The sequence below is a fragment of the Sus scrofa genome, chromosome 15, assembly GCF_000003025.6.
Source record: "Sus scrofa isolate TJ Tabasco breed Duroc chromosome 15, Sscrofa11.1, whole genome shotgun sequence".
Lineage (NCBI taxonomy): Eukaryota > Metazoa > Chordata > Mammalia > Artiodactyla > Suidae > Sus > Sus scrofa.
In genome coordinates, this window is record NC_010457.5 from 7,450,700 (window position 1) to 7,472,231 (window position 21,532).

Sequence of the window (21,532 nt, forward strand, 5' to 3'; positions counted from 1 at the left end):
GGCAGCTACAGCTCCAATTCAACCTTTACCTAGGCTGGGACCTTCTATAAGCCTGCCTAGAGTGTGACCCTAAAAAGACAAAGAATAAAAAGACTTCTTGGAGTTTCAGTTGTGGCGCAGTGGTTAACAAATCCGACTAGGAACCATGAGGTTGCAGGTTCAGTCCCTGGCCTTGCTCGGTGGGTTAAGGATCCAGCGTTGCCGTGAGCTGTGGTGTAGGTTGCAGATTCGGCTCGAATCCCATGTTGCTGTGGCTGTGGCGTAGGCCTGCTGCTACATCTCTGATTCAACACCTAGCCTGGGAACCTCCATATGCCACGGGAGCGGCCCTCCAAAGACAAAAAAAAAAAAAAAAAAAAAAAAAGACTTCTTATTTGTAATAGTGAAATGGAAGGACAGTCTTAAAACTCAACGCACAGTGTCCAGAACAACAATGAACTGTTGGAATCTGGCTATTGAAGGACGTGCATATTTCCAGCACTCATCAATAGACTCTAATTTTTTTTGGTTTTTTATGGCCTCACCCTTGGTATTTGGAAGGTCCCAGGCCAGGGATTGAATCTGAGCCATAGCTTCAACCTATGCCACAAAGATGAAGCCTTTAACCCACTGTACCTGGTGGGGGATTGAACTCACACCTCCAAAGTGACTCACTCGTGCTGCTGCAGTCAGGTTCTTAACCTACTGTACCACAGTGGGGGAACTCTATTAATGACTGATGTCTTAGGATAAAGACAAACTCACTTCTGATCCTTTCCTGACTTTCTGTCACCATAGCCAAGTATTTAAAAAATTGAATATAAAATGTATCTGCCATTGAAAGTTAATATGTATCAATTAAATATGTATCAATTAAATACACACACCAAATGGCTGGGTAGGATAGCTGCCATGATAGACTAACTTTTTTCTTCAGTTATCCAAAGGAAAATCTTGCAATTATGTTTGATTTTTTTAAATTATTCATGATATGATTTCCAGGACACAGAGGCAGGAGACCAAAAAAAAAACTTTTTAAATAACTAATTTTTAAAATTCTATTTGACAAATGAACGATGTATGGGTGCTATCGACATATATTTACCTGCTATTATCTTTTTTTTTTTTTAGCTTTCTAGTTTTTTTTTTTTTTTTACTTGTCTACATGGATTACCTAAAAGTAATAGAGATGATCACATGTGGATAGCAAACCATAGACTACATTAATTTTTAGCCAAGTGTACCCAAATAGGCTAAATAGGTGAAGGTTAGAAATACAGTTCCCACTTTAAAATTGGAGTATAAATAAAGATGGAAAAACCTAGGAGCACACCAATACAGTAGGTGGAAAATAGCACAGTGCAAAGGATGACTAGTGGAAAACTGTGATTTGTACAAAAGGGAAAAGAAAAAGATACAACTGATAGCCAGCTTTAGCCTTTCAATTGACTGTTGGCCTGTGTTCCACCTACCACTTTCTCAATGCATCCTTTTATTATTTTTTTAGGAAAGGATATTCATGACTACAACAATGTTATAATGATAGTAAGTGTAGAATTCAAGAGATGTTTTTTAAAAGCACCTTTCACCAACGTTAAAAAGTCACCAAGGGTGGGGGTGGGTTGTAGTTACCTAGCTCTAGGTTTTATTTAGTGACGGTTCCACTTTTTCACTCACTGCCTGCAAATCAGCATTTTTAGTGGACAAAGGGCTCAGCGGCGGCCTTATGATTGCTTCTTTTCAAATGGTAATGGCTATCCTAACTCCTCTGCCAGGTTTTTCTTACCAGAGCACAAATTGCAGTTTACAAGGCTCTGAGGGAAAAAAAAAATCTTAGCTGAATATCTTTTTTTTATTCGACAAACTGACATGTAAATTACCCTTTAAGTGCTCCACTCTAGGGCTCTGATCATCTCCTAATTGTCACAGTCAATTGTAGCCAACAGTCTCTTCAATCCCAAGCGCTTTGACAACAAGCACAAGGATCAAAGCAGAATCAGCTCCCTTCAATATCCTTCTGTTTAGGATGCTACAAAACGTCTGAAAAAGAAAGGTGTAAGGGCATTGCTGTAGAGGAAACTGAGAGTAGCAAGTATTAACAATAGTCATTCTCTCCATCTCTAAAATTATGCCGTATAAACTGCCATGATCTTTAATCACATGCACAGAACAAATACATAAACCTCCTGGGCAATTAATACGCTCTTAAGATTATACTAATATTCGAGCTTTACAAACAACACCGTCTCCATGGCTTAGAAAAACCATGACATAGATATGGGATAGCAATAATTTCACAGCAGCTTCAGCACCAAATACTATTATCAAAAGTATCTCTGTTTGATATATTTGAGCATAAATTCCAAAGCAAAATTTTTATGACTAAATTTGGTGTCAGGATTCACTGCTTTCCCAAACTAAATAGCGCATTAGAAATTCTAGATTTTTTTTCTTCAATTAACCTAGAAATGTCCAACTGAAAATATGCCCCAAAATAAATAAAATATATGACATAAAAACCAATCTCAGAAGAATACTCTTTTCCTTAGTAGGGGAACTCTGTCTTATTACTTTACTGGGAGCAAAACTAATTAAAAGTCATTACATGATCTACAAACATGAGTTCTAAATAAGATGTATTTACCAGGATCATCACTTAACAAAATGTGATCATTCTCTCCAACTATCACACATCACTGGCTTTAAAAAAAAAAAAAGATTATTTATGCTTTTCTCAAAAGATAAAAAATTCATCCTATCAACTATAATATAAATAATTTCATGGAAAGAGAAGTAATACTAAAATAGTAAAATAATAAAATAGTAAATCTATACAAAATAACCACTTTAAAAATAACCTGAATGTTGTCAGGGAAGAAAAAAAATGACAAATGGCAAGAAATAAAAAGTGCATGTGATACTACCTCTACAGCTTGTCTCATTGTAACCCAGGTATTACGCATATGTAGCCTGTAAGGTCACACATTGATTGACAGTCTTCCTATGCTCAAGAAAAGGACTGAAAAAAAGACACAGCAAATACCCCAGGTTTTCTCTCAGCTACTTCACTCAAATCCCTGGAGGGGTTTCCCATCCTCCCCTCAATTTTACCTTGAATTCTCAGGTTTGATTGAAGAGCTTCACCAAAGGGTCTATTACAGCTTGAGGAATGATCCATTTCACATCTGAAGCTCCAAAGAGCTACTTGTGAGGAGTCTTTGAGTGCATTTATCTCACATGTGAAGCTTTCTGCAAAATCAATATGGGTATTTTTCAGCTTGACAAGTCAACATGAAATATCACATAATAATAGAAAAACAGAGTTGTACATTTAAACACACCCAATACAGTTATCTATGACAAAGCTTATAGTTATTACTCATGGATAGCCTTGAGTTTGCCTAATCTAAATTCACCCTGATGGCTGGGCTAACACACATAGAAAGAGAAAATGACTGGGCACCATATTTCTGGCTCCTCTGTCCCAATTAATCCAGGTTTTGCAGTGAGGGAAGAGAACGGGTAGGAATCATGACCTTTGCTTCCAATCTAAGTGATATGAGAAGAGGGAAGAAAATAACCAGATGTTTAAAAAAAAAAGAACTTCAAATTTAACTAATTGGCAATAACTGGGCAAAACGGTCACCCAAAGAACAGCAACCAAGTCTCGACTCCCCACCACCATCATAGCAACACTAGCAGAATAACTGACATGTTTGTGCTGGGCTCTGGCAATCTTTTGAGTAAATCCCACATCTTTATTACTTGCAGAAACTTGAGGAACACGATTTAACTTCTCTAAATCTCTGGGCTTTTTTAAATCTTGAAATGGAATTAATCAGAAGTTTTGCCTTAAAGATTTTGTGAAGGTTAAACAAGATGATGCATACAGCACTCCACACATGGAAAACTCTATTATCAGTAAATATTAAGGAAATGGTTTACATTTCCCCAGGGTTCTAATCCAGTGTCATGTCTACCACTCCCTGGACAATTTCCACATTATTTAATGTCTCCAAGTTGAGTTGCAGATGGCAATTCTAGTCAAAGAGTGCACTCACCATGTTAACTCTGGTATAGGTCCTCGCAGAAGAGAGCAGCAACTCATATTATTTTGTCTTAAAAAATGGTCTTCCTCCAATCAGGAAGGATGTCCCTGTCAACCAAGAGAAAGAAAATCAAATGGAGCTTCAATAATGGAAAAGAACTCAGGCTTCGAAACCAAATCAGCTGGTCAATTCAAGCAATGAATGAGGTAAGAGAGGTAGCATAGGGTTTTTCTTCATATGCCAATGTTATTATGAATATTGGGGTTATCACCTTATTCTCCACCGTTGGAAGGACTTTAAGAGAGAGCTTTCAGCATACTGCCACCCAGATTTAAACAGCTCACTATATCTGCTTATTCCTCTCATCTTATTTTCCTGTTGCCCATCACTACCTAAGTAGTACTAACACACCATCTGTACTTGATTATCTGTGCATGGATCAACTAATTTGTAGATTGCCTGAAATATACTTTTAATTTTAGGTTAACTCTCCCTATCACTCAGAATTAGCCCAGAGTAGACAAAATATATCAGTTCAGAGACATGAAAATTCTTGTTACTATCAAAATAAGAAAATATCACTAAAAAATTCAATTGTAGTTTAAAAACTCTTACCCTATATGTCTAAGTAAAAAAGTAAATATAAATGACTGTATTCAATTAATTCAAAGAACATAATATATGCAATATTGTTCATTTTTAGCTACTTACCGTTCTTCTCCATTAATAAAATTAAGCTATAGCTTTCATTCCAATGCCGAATTAAAATATTTTATTAAATACTGATATAGAATTACAAGAACAAGTTGAAACAATTTCCTGCTTAAAAGGGTCATTTCCTTAAATTTTTTAATTTATTTGTTTTGGACTCAAAATACATTTTTAGCAAGGAAACAAGTTTATAAATGATAATTAAATTCCCAGATTGACACATAAGAACTTGTTTAATGTAAAATGTACCTGAAACAGGAGTTCCCGTCATGGCTCAGTGGTTAACGAATCCGACTAGGAACCATGAGGTTGCGGGTTCTATCCCTGGCCTTGCTCAGTGGGTTAGGGATCCAGCGTTGCCGTGAGCTGTGGTGTAGGCTGCAGACACAGCTCAGATCCTGTGTTGCTGTGGCTCTGGCGTAGGCCGGTGGCTATGGCTCCGATTCGACCCCTAGCCTGGGAACCTCCATATGCCACGGGAGTGGCCCAAGAAAATGGCAAAAAGACAAAAAAATAATAATAATAAAAATAAAAAATAAAATAAAATAAAATGTACCTAAACATACTAGAACCACAACTCTAGTTCATAAAGTCTATAAATTTAACCTTGTGGAAGCTTATGGAATATTATCCAACACTGAGTTTCCAAACTTTGAAACATTTTTAGGCAAGAGATCAGATAGAAAGATGGAACATCCATGAGTCTGGGTGATCACCGTTCTCATTATCATCATCATTTCAACACCATCACCATCATTATTTTTTCACCATGTTTTACCCATCCTATTAGTACATAACAGCTTTGAAGTTGCTGATGGTAGTAGCCGATGTCTTGATCTCATTGTCTTGACTTTTCTAAGTAAGTAGAGGAGACCTGTAGCAGGGTGTCAGGCCCTCATTTTTTCTTTCACTTAAACCTCTTCCTTGATGCTAATTCCCCAGCCAGGACCCGAAACATTATTTAAACACTTTCAGTTAAGCAAATGAAGGTTCTGAGATACCAGTACCCATATGTTACATCCCCCCCCTTCTGGATTTGAGCTTCTACTATGGCCACGTGAGATTCAGGAGGTACAATGTCTGGAAAAGGGGCTCATTCAGGACCCATTAACATACTCCTTGGTTATGCCATGCCAACACTACTTCACCAAAACCATACTATTGAAGTGAATAGTTACCTTTCCCAATGGAAAATAGTTTCCCAACTTCTTTCAATTATTTATGTATTTCAAGGGTTTTCTGCCTTATTCCATTTCTGGCTTTGATTTTAATTGTAAACTTTATTACTCAAAACTATGAAGGAGATCTGCCTTTCATGTACTTCAGGATGCCATTAAAAAATATATCATAGCTTAATTAATAGAAATGCTAAGAACACTCATTCCTGTCTCTTAACCATACTTTGAGTAAGCACACAGTACCCTACAGTTTGCAACTTACCTATATTACCTCTGGCTCCATCAAACTAATCACAAAACATATGCATACCTCACTTCAAAACTGAACTGATCAGGGGCTGTGAGGGAGGATGAAATAGGGGGCTATTGTTAAATGGATACAGAATTTGGGTTTTGCAAGGTGAAAATACTCTGGAGTTCTGCTGTACAAGAGTGTGAATAAGCTTAACACTACAGAACGGTACACTCAAAAGAGTTAAGATGACAAATTTCATGTTACATCTTTTACAACAGAAGTTTTCAAATAAAAAAAAAATAATGTAGCTGTATAGCACTGGGAACTATATCTAGTCACTTATGATGGAGCATGATGGAGGATAATGTGAGAAAAAGAATGTATATATGTATGTGTGACTGGGTCACCTTGCTGTAAAGCAGAAAATTGACAGAACACTGTAAGTCAATTATAAAGGAAAAAATTAAAATCACTTAAAATAAGAAAATTAACATAGTGAAATCGCTTGTAAAAGCGAGTGCATGAATTTAATAATAATTAAATAAATATGGGAAAAAATATGAAAACATCTTTTAAAAACTGTGATAAGGGTATGTTGATTTTTAAATGTTAGGCAGCTAGAGTCCTAGATTTCAGTTCAAATTTCTTTTCTATGAAAATAACTCCTACAAAATTACCTATAAAGTTTTCAAATCCAAATGGATGAGCATTTAACAAAACATAGGAGAAATTACATATGAAAATGCAGGTCAAAATTAAATAAATCAATGAAACTTGGATTATAGAATTTCACTTCTCTTCTGAAAGATTCAAACAGTGAAACACAAGAAAACCACCACTCCCAGGTGCTCTGTTTGAGGTTATAACTACTGCACGTTGTTACCACTTAGAATCTCAAAATTTCACTGAATTTTTAGTGTACCAAGCAAAAGTTGAAGCTTATTAAGACAAAAATACTTGAACCTAACCAGACTAGTTTTCAGTGGTTTCTCTGTTTTCGTGACAGTGATGCCACAGTCTTCTAACACTCACTTTCTCCCGGGTTAATTTTTTTTTTAACCATTTTTAAATTTATGTTACAAAATAAAGATTTTTCAGGATTCAGGGTTATAATTATTTCTTTAGCAAGTGGAGCAAATTTATACATTTATCCCACACAAAAATAGTTGATGAAAACTTCAAAAGAAGTAGACAAAACAGGACTACAGAGTAATGCGGGGAGTCACGGAAACTAGTGTCTTTACTTCAGAATCCCACCTCATACACACAGAATGAAATCAATCAAAAGCAAAAGTAGAAAACTACTTTTTTTTTTTTTTTTTGTCTTTTTGCTATTTCTTGGGTCGCTCCCGCGGCATATGGAGGTTCCCAGGGTAGGGGTCGAATCGGAGGTATAGGCCAGCACCACTGGCCTATGCCAGAGCCACAGCAATGCAGGATCTGAGCCGCGTCTGCAACCTACACCACAGCTCATGGCAACGCCAGATCATCAACCCACTGAGCAAGGGCAGGGACCGAACCCGCAACCTCATGGTTCCTAGTCAGATTCATTAACCACTGCGCCACGACGGGAAGTCCGAAAACTACTTTTTTAAAGTAGGATCCTAGGGACAAAAAATAATGGATATAGTACTCTGATTCAAACATCTATTAGACTTTTTTCTCTGCATATGCACTCTATTTCCAATCATTTGATCACCTAATGGTTTGTTTTGAATATTTATTCCTGTAGTGTGCATACTTTATTAGATTAGGGGTGGCTAAACCTTGAGGTCCAGTGTGAATTTGAGGTTTATAATAGTGCTAATAGTTTTAATAATTATAGTTACCCATGACTAACATATCTTGGCACGTATATTATCTGTTTAGAACAACCATATGAGGCGCTCATCAATATCCCTCTGAGATATGAGGAAACTGAGGCTTTGAGAGATTAAATAACTTGGCCAAAACCACACACTGAAGAATGCTGTGCTCTTAACCACAAAGCTCCCCTGTATCTTGATGAATTGCTATGAGTGTAGCTTCATTTCAGTGTAGATTCTTCTTCTACATCATTTATTACAAACTCTTATTTTTCTTCCTGATAAATGAGTTCCCTCTTGCTTTGGGGATCTCCTACTGCCCAATAGCTCCTGAATTGAACCATACTACCTAGGATATAGAGCCTTGTTTTGACTGACTCCATGACCGAACCAAACATGGTCATTGGCCAATATGGTCATTGACCAGCCGCAGCAGCTCCCTTTGTTCCACTGCTACCTCCCCATGTACCCACAAGCAACCAGGGTACAGACCATTCACTATACACAGCAGCATCCACAATGGCATGTATCTTGAATTCTGGGCTATAATCACTAGCAATTCATGGTATTCCAGAAGACCCTACTACCTTTACAAATACCATAATCAACATCAGTGAAGAACATAAAGACTAGCACGATGGACCATTTCATTTCCCTGCTTCAGATCTGGATCCTTTTCCAGAAGACAGCTATTTGCCCAGGTGAACATATCCATGCCATTTCTAGAGAGGGCAAAATGGGGGCCTGCTCTCACAGGTTACTTAGGGACAGCCTTAGAATCTAAGAATAGTAAAGTTAGAATTGTAAGGACTCTGAAGGCATGCCATAAAACTATATATGATAAAAATGTGCCAAAGCAGTAAAATGATTTTCCCAAAGTCATAAGGTAATGAGTGAAGAAGCAGAGACTTTAAACTCCAAGTCCAGTGCGTTATCCACTTATGAGACTCTTTTAAGCAAAAGGCTCACTATGTGTCAAATAAGGTGCCATACTTTACAAAGAGTATTTCGTATAATCCTTACAACTCTCACAAAAAATATTATTACTCTTCTTAATGAAAAAGATTAAGCAATTTAGCTAATTCACACAGATAGAAAGTAGCAGCTGTAGAGATCAGCTGTTAAGATCTTACTTTTAATATAATGGTCAAATTCCTCAAAAAGAAGAATCCAGACACTAGACAGTGGTGGACTGATGTTGATTTAGAAGAGGAAAAGGTATGAAATTAAGGCCTAGGGAATTTTTTTTAAAAAACCTAAAATAAAGGTATTGCATGAACACATTAGTCTTTATTTTTATTTAATTATACCTTGCTTCTTTTTCCCAAAAGGATTTAAGTTGGTTTATTAAAAAAGCAAACAAACTATAAGAAACAAAGATGCATTCAATACGCTAAGATAAACTAAATTTAAAATAGATGAATAAAATGAGTCTAAGGAAAAACACAGTGAAATTAAGAGAGACAAAATTCTTGCAAGGAAGTCTAGATACTAGCCTGAGGTAGGCTGTAAATTTGAATCTGAGCTTTCAGACAGGCGACATAAAGAGGGAATCATGATCCATTATAGGAACTGCAGTGTCCCTAAAACAAAGAACAAGCCATTTGCTCGGGAGAGACACAATTATTCCTGGTTATGAGACCATGGAGAAACTTGTCCTGTGCTCCTCCTGGAGAAGGCACAGTAGAGACCAGGGAACAGTAACCTCAGTCCTGTGCTCCCGCCCCAGAGCCATGCACTGCAGAGGGCTGTTTAGCGCACCTTCTTGTGTGTGTGTGTGTGTGTGGTCACAGCATTGCACTCAGCAGAATTCAGCCCAGCAGATCTTTGGCGAGAGCACACTAGTTGTCTCTGGGAAGGAAGAAGAGGACAGTGCTGAAGAGGAGGGATGCTGAACCACGTAGACACAGGTGGAAGTCCCACACAGACAGCACCAATGCTAACTCCCTCTCCGCCTTTGCGACAATGCCCAACCCATCCCCACCTGGGAGGCATTTGGCCCCCTCCACTTTCCTTCTCCAATCTGATTGACACTTCCTAACCTCTTCAGATGCAGAAGAACTGATCAAAACTGGTGGTGTCTATACCAGACTTGGGTCTCAAGTTGATCTTGGGGAATGAGTGAAGCAGACAGAGTAGGCCAAGCCAGGCCAAGAGGACCATTTTGACAACTGTGTGGTGTGCTCACACATTGTGCCAGATAGAGGCCCACTGTTCCTGAGCTTTTAGACAGGCCCAGCTGCCAATGGCCAACCTATATTAGGAGACATTATTCCCATTCTTTTATTCAATCATTCATTGAGTCAATGTTTTCTAGTCACTATTATGGTTAGACGCCCAAAAACACAGGTGGGCAAGAAATACAGGGCCCCTTCATAATGGAACCTATGTGTTCTCTTCTACCTGAAGATGCTTTGAATTGGACCAACTCAAGGGGAGAGAGCACGGAGCTGGGGAATTAATCACGAAAACTCTACAGCCTGACTTTTTTTCAGAAAAGGCTGTTGCAAATTTCCTTTGGAATTCTAAAGAGTGCCCTTCCCCGGGGACTAACTAAAGATGGTGGCCTTGCAATCCATTTCATTAGTCCATGCTTTCAGTTGCCTTATCCATCAAGTATGAAACTAACACTTGCAACATATATTTCATAATGTTCTGGAAAAGTAAGGTGTGAAAGCTAAAATCACTGAAGAACTATGACATCCAAAATGTGTGCACACTGATAAAATGGACTTTAAAGTGAATATTACCTAAGTACACCTGAGTGTCTGTCATAGTTAGAAGCATGTATTAAGAATATAAAATAATGAAATAAAAATGAGCAATCTATTCTATCTAAATACTAGACAACTCAATTAATAAAATGTAATGGCCTGCACTGAAGGACTCACTGAATTATAAATATAGCCCTTCTACAATGTTAAAAACATAATTAAGAGCAGCCTGAAATGGAAGCACCCAGGCACTCTTATCTGTTGATGTCCAAACAGTGTGGTTATGTAAGGAATAAAACATACTTTAAAAGAGTCATTTCACATTATCAAGCAAAGCTCAGAGCACACGAAGAAATAACTCTATTCCAGAGAGAGTTGTACCTTTGCTTATAGCTCCTCTAACTGACATTGCAGTTGTCATCTCCCTTCCCCAACACACAAGTTCTACTAAAAGAGTGTAGTCAACTGGAAAACAATGAGCCTTTGTCCTGGCTATACAGATTAAACCAATTGTAAGCATCTTTACATAAAGGCACACATCCCAAGATGCATTGCCCAGCATTATTTATACAAGGTCAGATTCTCACCTTCTCCTTATTCAGATTACCTATCAAGTAGAATGTACTTAAGGATCAGATTCATCACTTTCCAAGTTGTCTGTCTGCCTGCCATAAAAGATTTCATGGAAAGCAAAGGCCTCATTGGATACTTCACTTAATAAGGAAATATTGCTAGGCATCTGTGTAATGTTTTCACAGCGCTCTTTAAAATAGACGTAACCTCGTGCTTTTTCCCACTCAGTCTTCTAGATCTGAGGCCATTTAAAGGTTCTGCTGGCCCTATGCACCATTACTTCTAGAGAACAATTATATCCAACAGATTAAAATGTACCCATGTTCCTCATTAAGTACAATCATTTTGCTGGAATTTTTTGAAGGAATTTTTATAATTTTGTTTCTGAAATATTAGGCCTCAAGTAATATGCCAAATTCATAATCAGCTATTTCCAAGCCATCATCAAGCACATAGAGGAAGGTTTGCAGAGCAAAAATGTTCAACCTCAAAACTGTTTTCAAATGCAATGATATTTTGATGATACTGTCTCTGAAGCTGACATAATGTTGCATTTTGCTTCTATTTATTAGTCCAGATTTTATACTTCCTGTAATTTGCAGCCAATATAACTGTGATCAGACCTTAAATATTTTCCTAGGCCCATGAAACCTGCAGGCTCTGGAATGCCTTCAGTTCCCAGTGAAGGAGATGGCCCTGCCCACATCAGCCCCAAAAGTCATCTTCACCAGAGACCTAGCACAGAAGTCTCTGGAGCCTGAGCCACCAAAACCCCAAGCCAAGGGTTGGGCAATGTGCAATGCTAACTGATCTTCTCTTGTTGGAATCTGGCACTGGTCCGTCCTCTGACCAGCAGTCCACAGTGGATGGAAGGGATACCTCTTCTGAGCATTCACATGTCTTCAATGTCTGGTGGCTACACTTGGCTCCTTGTTTTAAGCCTTGTGTGTGTGTGTGTGTGTGTGTGTGTGTGTGTGTGTATGTATGTATACGTGTGTGTGTGTATATATATATATAATGTTAAGAAGAATAATATAGAACTAACCTCATGCGCAGTTACTCTCCAACCCACACACCCACACACACTAACACAGACACACACACAAATCACTCGGTGGAAAAACCCTTCAGAAATAAACAAACGCAATGCACACCTCTTAACATCTTCAGAATATTCAGTCTTCAGGGGCTTCTTGAAGGAACCACTGCAGCAAATAGCCTTGACTCCCCATTAGTGATAAACTGTGCTGGGGCCAGAAGTCTCCCAGCCCACCACTCTCAATATGACGGCAATGGCCCCACATCCTCTCTGCTACACTGCTTTAAAGGAAAAACGTCTGAAGGGAAAATAGGAACTGTGCAGGCAAATATGTCATATAATTTAAAATTCCAGGGAGATTTTTCAGTATTTACACTTCTGATTTCCTTGTAGATGTTCTAAAACAAAGACACCATTAAACCTTAAAATTAATAGCTTACTATGTTTTTATAAGTATCTCCCTAATTCATTTTTTTCTCTTTATTCATTTGACATTAGTTGAGCAGCTTCTCTGTGCCAGGCACCATGCTGAGCTTTGGTGAACGGAGCAGACAGTGACCCTAGGAATAAAGAAGGCAACCATTGCAACCCATTGTGGTGTGTTATGTAAGTGTTTCCGCATGGCTAATTTAAACCTGTTTTGCTAAAATTCAATCCCATTTCTCCTTGTTCTGCCCACAGAGTAGGTAAATAACAGCCAATCATTATCCTTTCCGACATAGCCTTCCTGATACTTGAAATGCTCAAGTTTCTTTTTTCTTGCTCAAAATAAACATATTTTTCCATAAAGAAAAGCAGATTACATTTGATGTGTGCAACAAGCCAATATAACTCCTTTGCTGTGTCATCACATTGTCATTGATATGAAAATACAGAATATAAGTTTTCAGTCACATTGAAAGGATAAAGGAAAATATAGTCCCATGTGATCAACCAGTTTCTTAAGCATTAATCTATACACTATTCTTGATAATGCCATTCAAAGAAAATGCATCATAATGGAACAGAAATTGTATATCATTGCACTAGCTGAGAAATGATAACTAATAGGTCTCTATCCCTTATGACTCATATCAGAGAACCCTGCCCCCAAAGAAATAAAGACACACTGTCGCTGAACCACATTATTATCCCTTAAGAAGACTAAAAAATGTGTACGTCATTCATTCGTTGACATTGAACTTGTGCCAAAACTATTAAGAGCACATATTAATAGACGTCCCAAATGTGCAAGAATGAATATAGAATAAAACACAAAATGAAATTGGTATTCACTATTAATTTGTCTTTTATAAATGATTAAATAAAGCATATGAAGGAAATAAAAGGGCAATAAATACCCTTTTATCACAAACTAGGGGATTTCTCTTATACCAGGCTTGATCACAACAAGTTTAGAAATATGCATAATTGCCTATGGTCAACATCATATCACTGCCAGATCACACATTAAACAGATAACCACTATTATTATAAAGTGACTTCCTTGACCTCATATTTTGGTCTGGCTAGGAATTCCTATATTTTCCCAGATCGGCTGTTACACAGTGCCAATCTTGTGCTATGCATATCAATTTGTACCAGCAGAAGAGACCAGCGCCTTACAGAGCTCACTCTAAAACACACTTAGATGCATATGAAGAGAATAAGTTCAGGAAATATGATCAGAGTTGTTCTTGCAGTGCTTTTTAAAAATCTGAAGTCTATGTGTGTTTTTCTATTATAGCTAAGGTACAGTGTGTGTTATTTGGCAGCTGAATTTGACATGAAAATATAAAAGGTTTGGGCAACCACATATTTGGAAATAGAAATCTTTCCTGAAAACATGGCTTTGGTTTTTAAACACAGCTAAATTTCTGGAAACTTCAATTTGTTAAAGACAGCCAAGACTTCAATCATATTTAACATATTCCTGGGGTTTACATATAGTGTTTCAAAGTAATAAACAACATCTTGTTTGGAGTAGCACGAAGAAAATGAGGCAAGCACTTCTTTAGAGTAAAAGCTCCACTTTTAAAAATAGTTTGGAGACTCATTCTTATGTTGGTGAAATCACAAAACACTATTCAGCAAACAAAACATGATGAGCTCAATTCAAGTCGGTAAACATTTTTAGCTGGCTTCATTTGTAGTAAGAATTTTAATGTAACTATAACTTCAAGAATGCATCCCTTATAATGGAAACTTGAGGGCCGAAACTTTTTTTTAATTGTTAATAAGAACAATGGTGTCAAATTTGCACTTGAAAATCAGAAGAGATGTGATGACAACAGTAAATTGATTGTTTGAACAATTTTAAAAATCATATTACAGTGCACTAAAATGCATCTGCATTTACTCACGAGCACTCTCCTTGCAGTGACCAAAAAGCCCCCGGGCCTGATTCAGTAGCAGAAAATAGACTCTTTCTATAAGGTAGGATATATATATACCTTACTTCCAGCACATAAAACTTGCAATAAAGCTGTAAATCCATCACGTGCTTTTGCCTCATTGGTCTAAGGATAATAGTGATGTCTAAAAACTCTTAAGTCACTTAGTAAGAATAACAAGCACTTTTCAACAAGCAGAGCATGATGCGTCGAAATAATACCATTCGAGGAAGGGAAGGCATAGAGAGCTTTCTCTATGCTCTTTATGAGTCAGGTCAAATTTCACTTAACCATGCTTTTTCCCTGCACGCAGACTCAGTAAACAGAACATTTGTTATAACAACTGCAGATTCACATCCAGATAATCTATGGCAAGCCAGCTAATAAACATACAAACATCTTGCTCTGTGGTTGATATTCTTTTATTTTGCCTGTGTGTTATTCCTAATCTTTTTAGATAATAAATATTTTATTTTTCTCATGGCTGATAGGGAAACCATGGGAATTCACTGAAAAGCTTAAAAGTCAATGACATGTTATGCCCCTTTTCTACCACCTGTCTTCAAAACCTCTATTGGAGTTTACCTCAGAAGCACGAAGATCTAGATCTGAGTTCGTTTGGGACAGTGCTGATTTGCATCTCTTTACCTGAAGTAACTGTTAGAAACACATCCTTTCAGCCTCAAAACTGTCCCGGTTTGGATGCTAAACTATATGGCCACACTTCTTACAAGACAATAAATGGCATCTACCTGATGCAACTTCTAGGGTACCAAGCACATTTGCCTTGAGTATTTCTCCTACCCAGACAGCACAGTCTGAATTCTCCCAGATAATGCTACAAATTCCTTGAGTACCAACACTGGGTTTTTATTTAACTACGTGTAACTAATATAGTGTCAGTACTAGTAGTATCAGTACCAGTACAATACTAGCACAGTGTTAGTACAAGTATAATTCTAGTGCAGTTGTCAGTACCAGTACAATACTAGTACAGTGTGAGCATCAGTACAGTGTCAGTACTAGTAAAATCAGTACCAGTATGATACTAGTACAGTGTCAGTACCAGTGCAGTGTCAGTACCAGTCCAGTGGTACTGACACTAGTACAATATTAGTTCATGGAGTTCCCACTGTGGCACAGCAGAAACAAATCCAACTAAGAATCATGAGGTTGCAGGTTCAATTCCTGGCCTTGCTCAGTGGGTTAAGGGTCCAGTGTTGCCATGATCTGTGGCATGGGTTGCAGACAGGGCTAGAATCTGGCGTTGCTGAGACTGTGGCATAAGCCGGCAGCTGTAGCTCCGATTCAACCCTCAGCCTGGGAACTTCCATATGCCGCAGGTGCTGCCCTAAAAAAAAAAAATCGTAGTACAGTGTCAGTACCAGTACAATGTCAGTACCAGTACAATACTAATGTGTTAATACTAGTACAATACCAGTACAGTGTCAGTACCAGCACAGTGTCAGTACTAGTACAATACTAGCACAGTGTCATTACTAGCACAGTAGTACTAGTACAATACAAATACTAAATAACAGTTATTTTGGATGATGGAAGAGTCATTCCTTAGATAAAACATTGCCTGCTTCGGGTATCCTCTTTTAAAATATAAATATTCCTAGAAGAAGAAGCATATACATAAAATTGATACTGACCTTCAAATTCTGACCACTTCTCATCACCTCTACTGCTACTACTCTGATCCAGGCTACTCTCATCCTTGCTTAGATTAGTGCCACATCCTCCTCATGGGTCTCTCTGCTGCTATTATTGCTTCCCTGAGGTAAATTCCCAACACAACAGCAAGTGACCTTGTGAAAGCTAAATCAGATGGTGTCACTCCCCATCTAACCAGGAATAAAAGCTAGTCATTACAATGGCCTACAAGGAACATTGTCAGATTTAGCAAATAAAGACATAAGGGCTCAGTTAAATGAATAATTTTTAGTTCAAGTGTGTTTCATACAATATTTGGGACATACTAGTACTTTAGAAAAGTATTTTTTCTTTATTTGAAATTAAAATTTAACTGGGCACCTATATTTTATCTGGCAAACCTCACCAAGGTTTACCTAACTGGGCATAAGTACCCTCAAGCACGTGTGCACATATGCAGACATACACATACAAACATGCAGGCACCTGCATGCGCGCACACACACTCCTACCTCGGCCCTCCTCTTCTAAATCCTTCCTTTCCCAGGGCTCCAGCCCAGGGGCATTGACATTAGTACAAGGCATATTTCTGTCTTGGGGCTTTGTCCTGGTTGTTTCTTGTCTAAAAAATTCTTCCCTTGGATACTGCTTTCACTCACTTCCTCGCTTTCTTCAAAATTGTATGCACCTTCTTTTTAAATTATTTATTTTTGTTACCATATAGTTGATTTACAGTGTTGTGTCAATTTTTGCTATAAAACATGGTGACCCAGTCATACATACATATACATTCTTTTCTTCATACTATCTTCCATCACATTCTATCCCAAGAGGTTGGATATAGTTCCCTGCGCTGTACAGTAGGACCTCATTGCCCATCCATTCTAAATGTAATAGTTGTATGCATCTTCTTAGTGAAGCTTTTCCTAGGCACCCTACCTAAAATCCCAATCCCTTTCCACTTCCCATATTCCTTCCCAACTTTAGTTTTTCCATTACTCTTATCATTCCCTAATATATTCTATTTTTATTCATTGATTTTGTGTGCTCATGTAAGCTCATTCAAAGGAGGAATTTTTGTCAGCTCTTCCCTGTGTTATATCTTCCCAGAGTGGTCTCTGGCACAGATGAGGGCCCATAAAAAATTATCAAATTAATGAATGATCATTAATAGCAGTAATAATCACATTTTTACTGCCATCAACTTAAATTCTATGTAATCTGCAAAAGACTTGAATAGACATTTCACCAACAGAGAAATACAAATACCCAAAAGGTACCCTAAAAAACACTCAACATAACTAATGTTAGGAGAATGAAATTGAAAACCACAATGAGATACCACTTCAATTCCTTTAGGGTAGATACTATCAAAAGAGGAGAAAATAACAAGTGCTGAAGAGGACATAGAGAAGTTAGAACACTTAGGCACTGCTAGTGTAATGTAATGTAAAATGGTGCTGTCACTATGGAAAACAGCATGTCAGTTCCTCAAAACATTAAAAATAGAATTACCATGTGATCCAGCAATTCTGCTTCTGGGTGTATACACAAAAGAACTGAGGGTAGGGTCTTGAAAAGATACTTGTACGCCCAGGGTCATGGAAGCATTATCCATAACAGCCAAGTTGGGGAGGCAACCCGCATGTCCATGGATGAATGAATGATGAACAAAGGGTGGTCTGTATGTACTTATAATGGAATATAAGCCTTCAAAACGAAGGAGATTTTGACAGCTACTACAACATGGATGAACCATGAAGACATTACTCCAAGTGAAATAGGCCAGTCACAAAAAAGCAAACAGTAAGATCCCACTTACATGTGGTGCCTTGACTAGTCAAATTCATAGAGTTGGAAAGTAGAATGGCAGCTCCCAGGGCCAGCGGTAGGAAGAATGGGAAGTTGTAGTTTAATGAGTATCTGGTTTCAGTTTTGCAAAAAGAAAAGAGTTGAGTAGACTGGTTGCACAACAATGTGAATGAACTTAACAGTGCTGAACCATATACTTAAAAACAGTTAAGGTAGGTAGTTTCATATTATATGTACTTTACCATCAGTAAATATTTTTAAAAATCAAAATTAATCAATTCATTAACAAAGTCAATGTAGTCTGAAGATCAAGGCCAGGCATGTTGCATTACGTTATCATTGAATAATGACAGCAACACAAGCCCTGAGTGACATGACACTCATGTTATAGATGGGACAACTGAGACCAAAAACCTCAGAACTCAACAAAGATCATACTGCCAGCAAGTGGAGGGCTTGGGAGAACAATGACTTGAAACTGTGTTCTGTCCAGTAGTACACTCTGCTTCTCATACTAACATTAATACCTTACTGAAAATCCCTATCGTATATTCTAGGGACTCCAAACAGTACTTATAGCCATCATCCAAACACTCATATATGGGTTTGTCTTCATTTTGCACCTATTTATTCAGCACTAACTAGGCATTGGGTTAAAAAGATAAGGTCCCTGGCTTGTGCGGTCTACAGCTCAGCAGAGAGAAATAGACATGACAACAAAGGCCAGAAATGTAATAGGTTTATTGCCTTCAGCGGGAGCCCAAAGGTAGAAAGGAGCATACCTTAGTTAAGAAAAGGATGAAAGATCCTGCTGTGTAGCACAGAGAACTATATCTGATCACTTGTGACGAAACATGCTGGAGGATAATGTGAGAGAAAGAATTATTATATGTATAACTGGGTCACTTTGCTGTACAGCAGAAATTGACAGAACATTGTAAATCAACTATGATAAAAATTTTTTAATCAAAAAAAGAAAAAGAAAAAAGAAAAGGATGAAGGCAAGCTCTGCCTTCTACATGGTTTTATGCAAGACCAACCCTGATGGATTCAAAGGGGCAGAAAAAGTGCTCCTGTAATGTATACAGTGATGACTGCCTTTCCTCTTGCTTTTTCATCCTTGCCTCCCTGACTTATTGGAAAATACTTCAATTTTTCAGTAGAGGATGAAAGTATGAAAGAGCCAAAGTTAAATATCTGTTTTTAAGAGATGTTTTGGAGTTTCCATTGTAGCTCAGTGGTTTAAGAACATGACATAATGGCCTTGAGGATGCTGGTTCAATCCTTGGCCTTGATCGGTGGGTTAAGGATCTGGCATTGCTAAAAGCTGTGGTGTAGGGTGCAGAGGCAGCTCTTGTCCTGCATTGCTGTGCCTGTGGCCTAGGCCTGCGGCTGCAACTCCAATTCAACCCCTAGCCCCGGAACTTCCATATACTGCAAGTGTGGCCTTAAAAAGAAAAAAAAAAAAATTAAGAAGTTTCTGATCTAAAAGAGGAAAGGACCTATAAGAATTTCCAACAACCCACTTAGAGAAAAAAATGGAATGAAATATTAAGTATTGGATAAATTGCTCATCCTGCAGTCTAACAATGAACAAATACCAGGAGAAAAGAGGAACATCAATATTTTAAAATTATCTGACTGACTGACTCACAGCTTACAGATTCTAACTCTCAAAATCCTTATAAAAAAAGAAAAAAATGAAGATACTTTACAGTATTTTCCAGAGAAATAAATTTTTACATGTTCCCTATGCAAGCAGAAGGTGATAAGATGTAGTAATTTTAGTTCTAAACCTCAAAATAAGACCTTAAAAATTAAAAAGGAAACATCTATAGAGTCATGTCTAGATATGCCTAGGAGAACTCTGAAAGTGCACACACCAAGTAGTACAACACCTTGGAAGGATGGGAAAGTCTTTTCACTTGTTATTTTATATGATTTCATGAATATATGATGTGCTTTTGGTATTTTTCAGATAAAAAAAGAAAACCAGATGAGGCTAACCTTAAAAACTTTCATATATGCATGTTGCAGTATAAAAGAAGGAAGTCCACCACCAATGACTGTGTTGATTTACATAACAGACCCCTTTATCCATTGTTAATAGGAAGTACTACAGCACAGTGGTTAGAAATGGGGGTTTTTAAGTCAGATAAACTTTGGTTTGAATTTAAGCCTCATCCTCACTGGCTGTGAGATTGAAAAAATATAGTTTACTCACTCAAAACTTATGTTTCCATCTGTATAATGGGAATAATAATACCAATCTTTCAGATTTGTTGTTAAGATTTTAGAAGTTAATATTCTGATACATACTAAGTCCTTGGCTAAATACAATTAATTATTAGATTTCAGTTAACAAAAAACCTAAACCCAGGTGACTCTACAATGTTAACTGAATGTAAACATATAAGATCAGGAACATCAAACTGAAAATAGACTGTAAATAAAGCCTGGATTTGATAATAAGGCAGCTTAATTACTCAGATATTGATTAGGATGATAATGATGCTGTGTATCCTGTTTCTAAAGACATCATGTGCTTGCTTGCCCTTCTAGTTTCCTAAACAGTCAACAAACTGAAGAGATTGATCTTGAGACTTAACCATGTATGATTAAAAATAATAGGTGATATTGAAAGCATCTGGTTCAGCAAATGCTCTCAGCACTGAAAAGTCAAAGGACTCGTGTTGCTTTTTAAGAAGACAAACTGCCAAAAAAAAAAATGCTGATTGAATTTCTGAAAGGTAAACTGCTTAACAGAGAGGAATGAGGAGTTACTTTTTAAACAGTTAGAGGAGATTCAAGTGAAATTTATCACAGTTAAGCACCAAATCAAGACAAGAAAATAAATGTGATACAAATGAAAGTGGTGAAGCAGAGGTTTTAAAAGCAAGCTGTTTGGACAGTTAGTGGAAATTCTTATATGTTTACGTTATAAAATCACATAAAATAAACAGAAATAACAAGGTTAGGCTAAAAGGAAAATGGCAGGCAATGAACATGAAATCTACAAAATGTTTCAAATAATCCTCAACATCTTTCTACAATTATGAAACTTAGCCTCCTCATTAAAGAAAAAATTTTTAAGTCAGGGTGGGGTGGGGGCAGGGATTTAACAGTGGAGGGGCATAGATTGGTCTTGCTGTCTCAGCAAATATTGATATAAAACAATTTTGCTTCCCAACTTTGTAAAAAAGCATTTGAGCAGTGTATACATACCAGAAGAAATAATCATGCACAGAGGAGTAAAGCTGGCATACTGGCCTTTTATTCCTCTCTTTCCATTAAAGGGATCTAATCATATCTGGGGCACGGATGTAAAGCTGGCCCAAGATATTAACAGGGGAGGAGGCCATCTTTGCCATGAAATGAAAAGTCTCCTGCCTCCTCCAAGAAATCT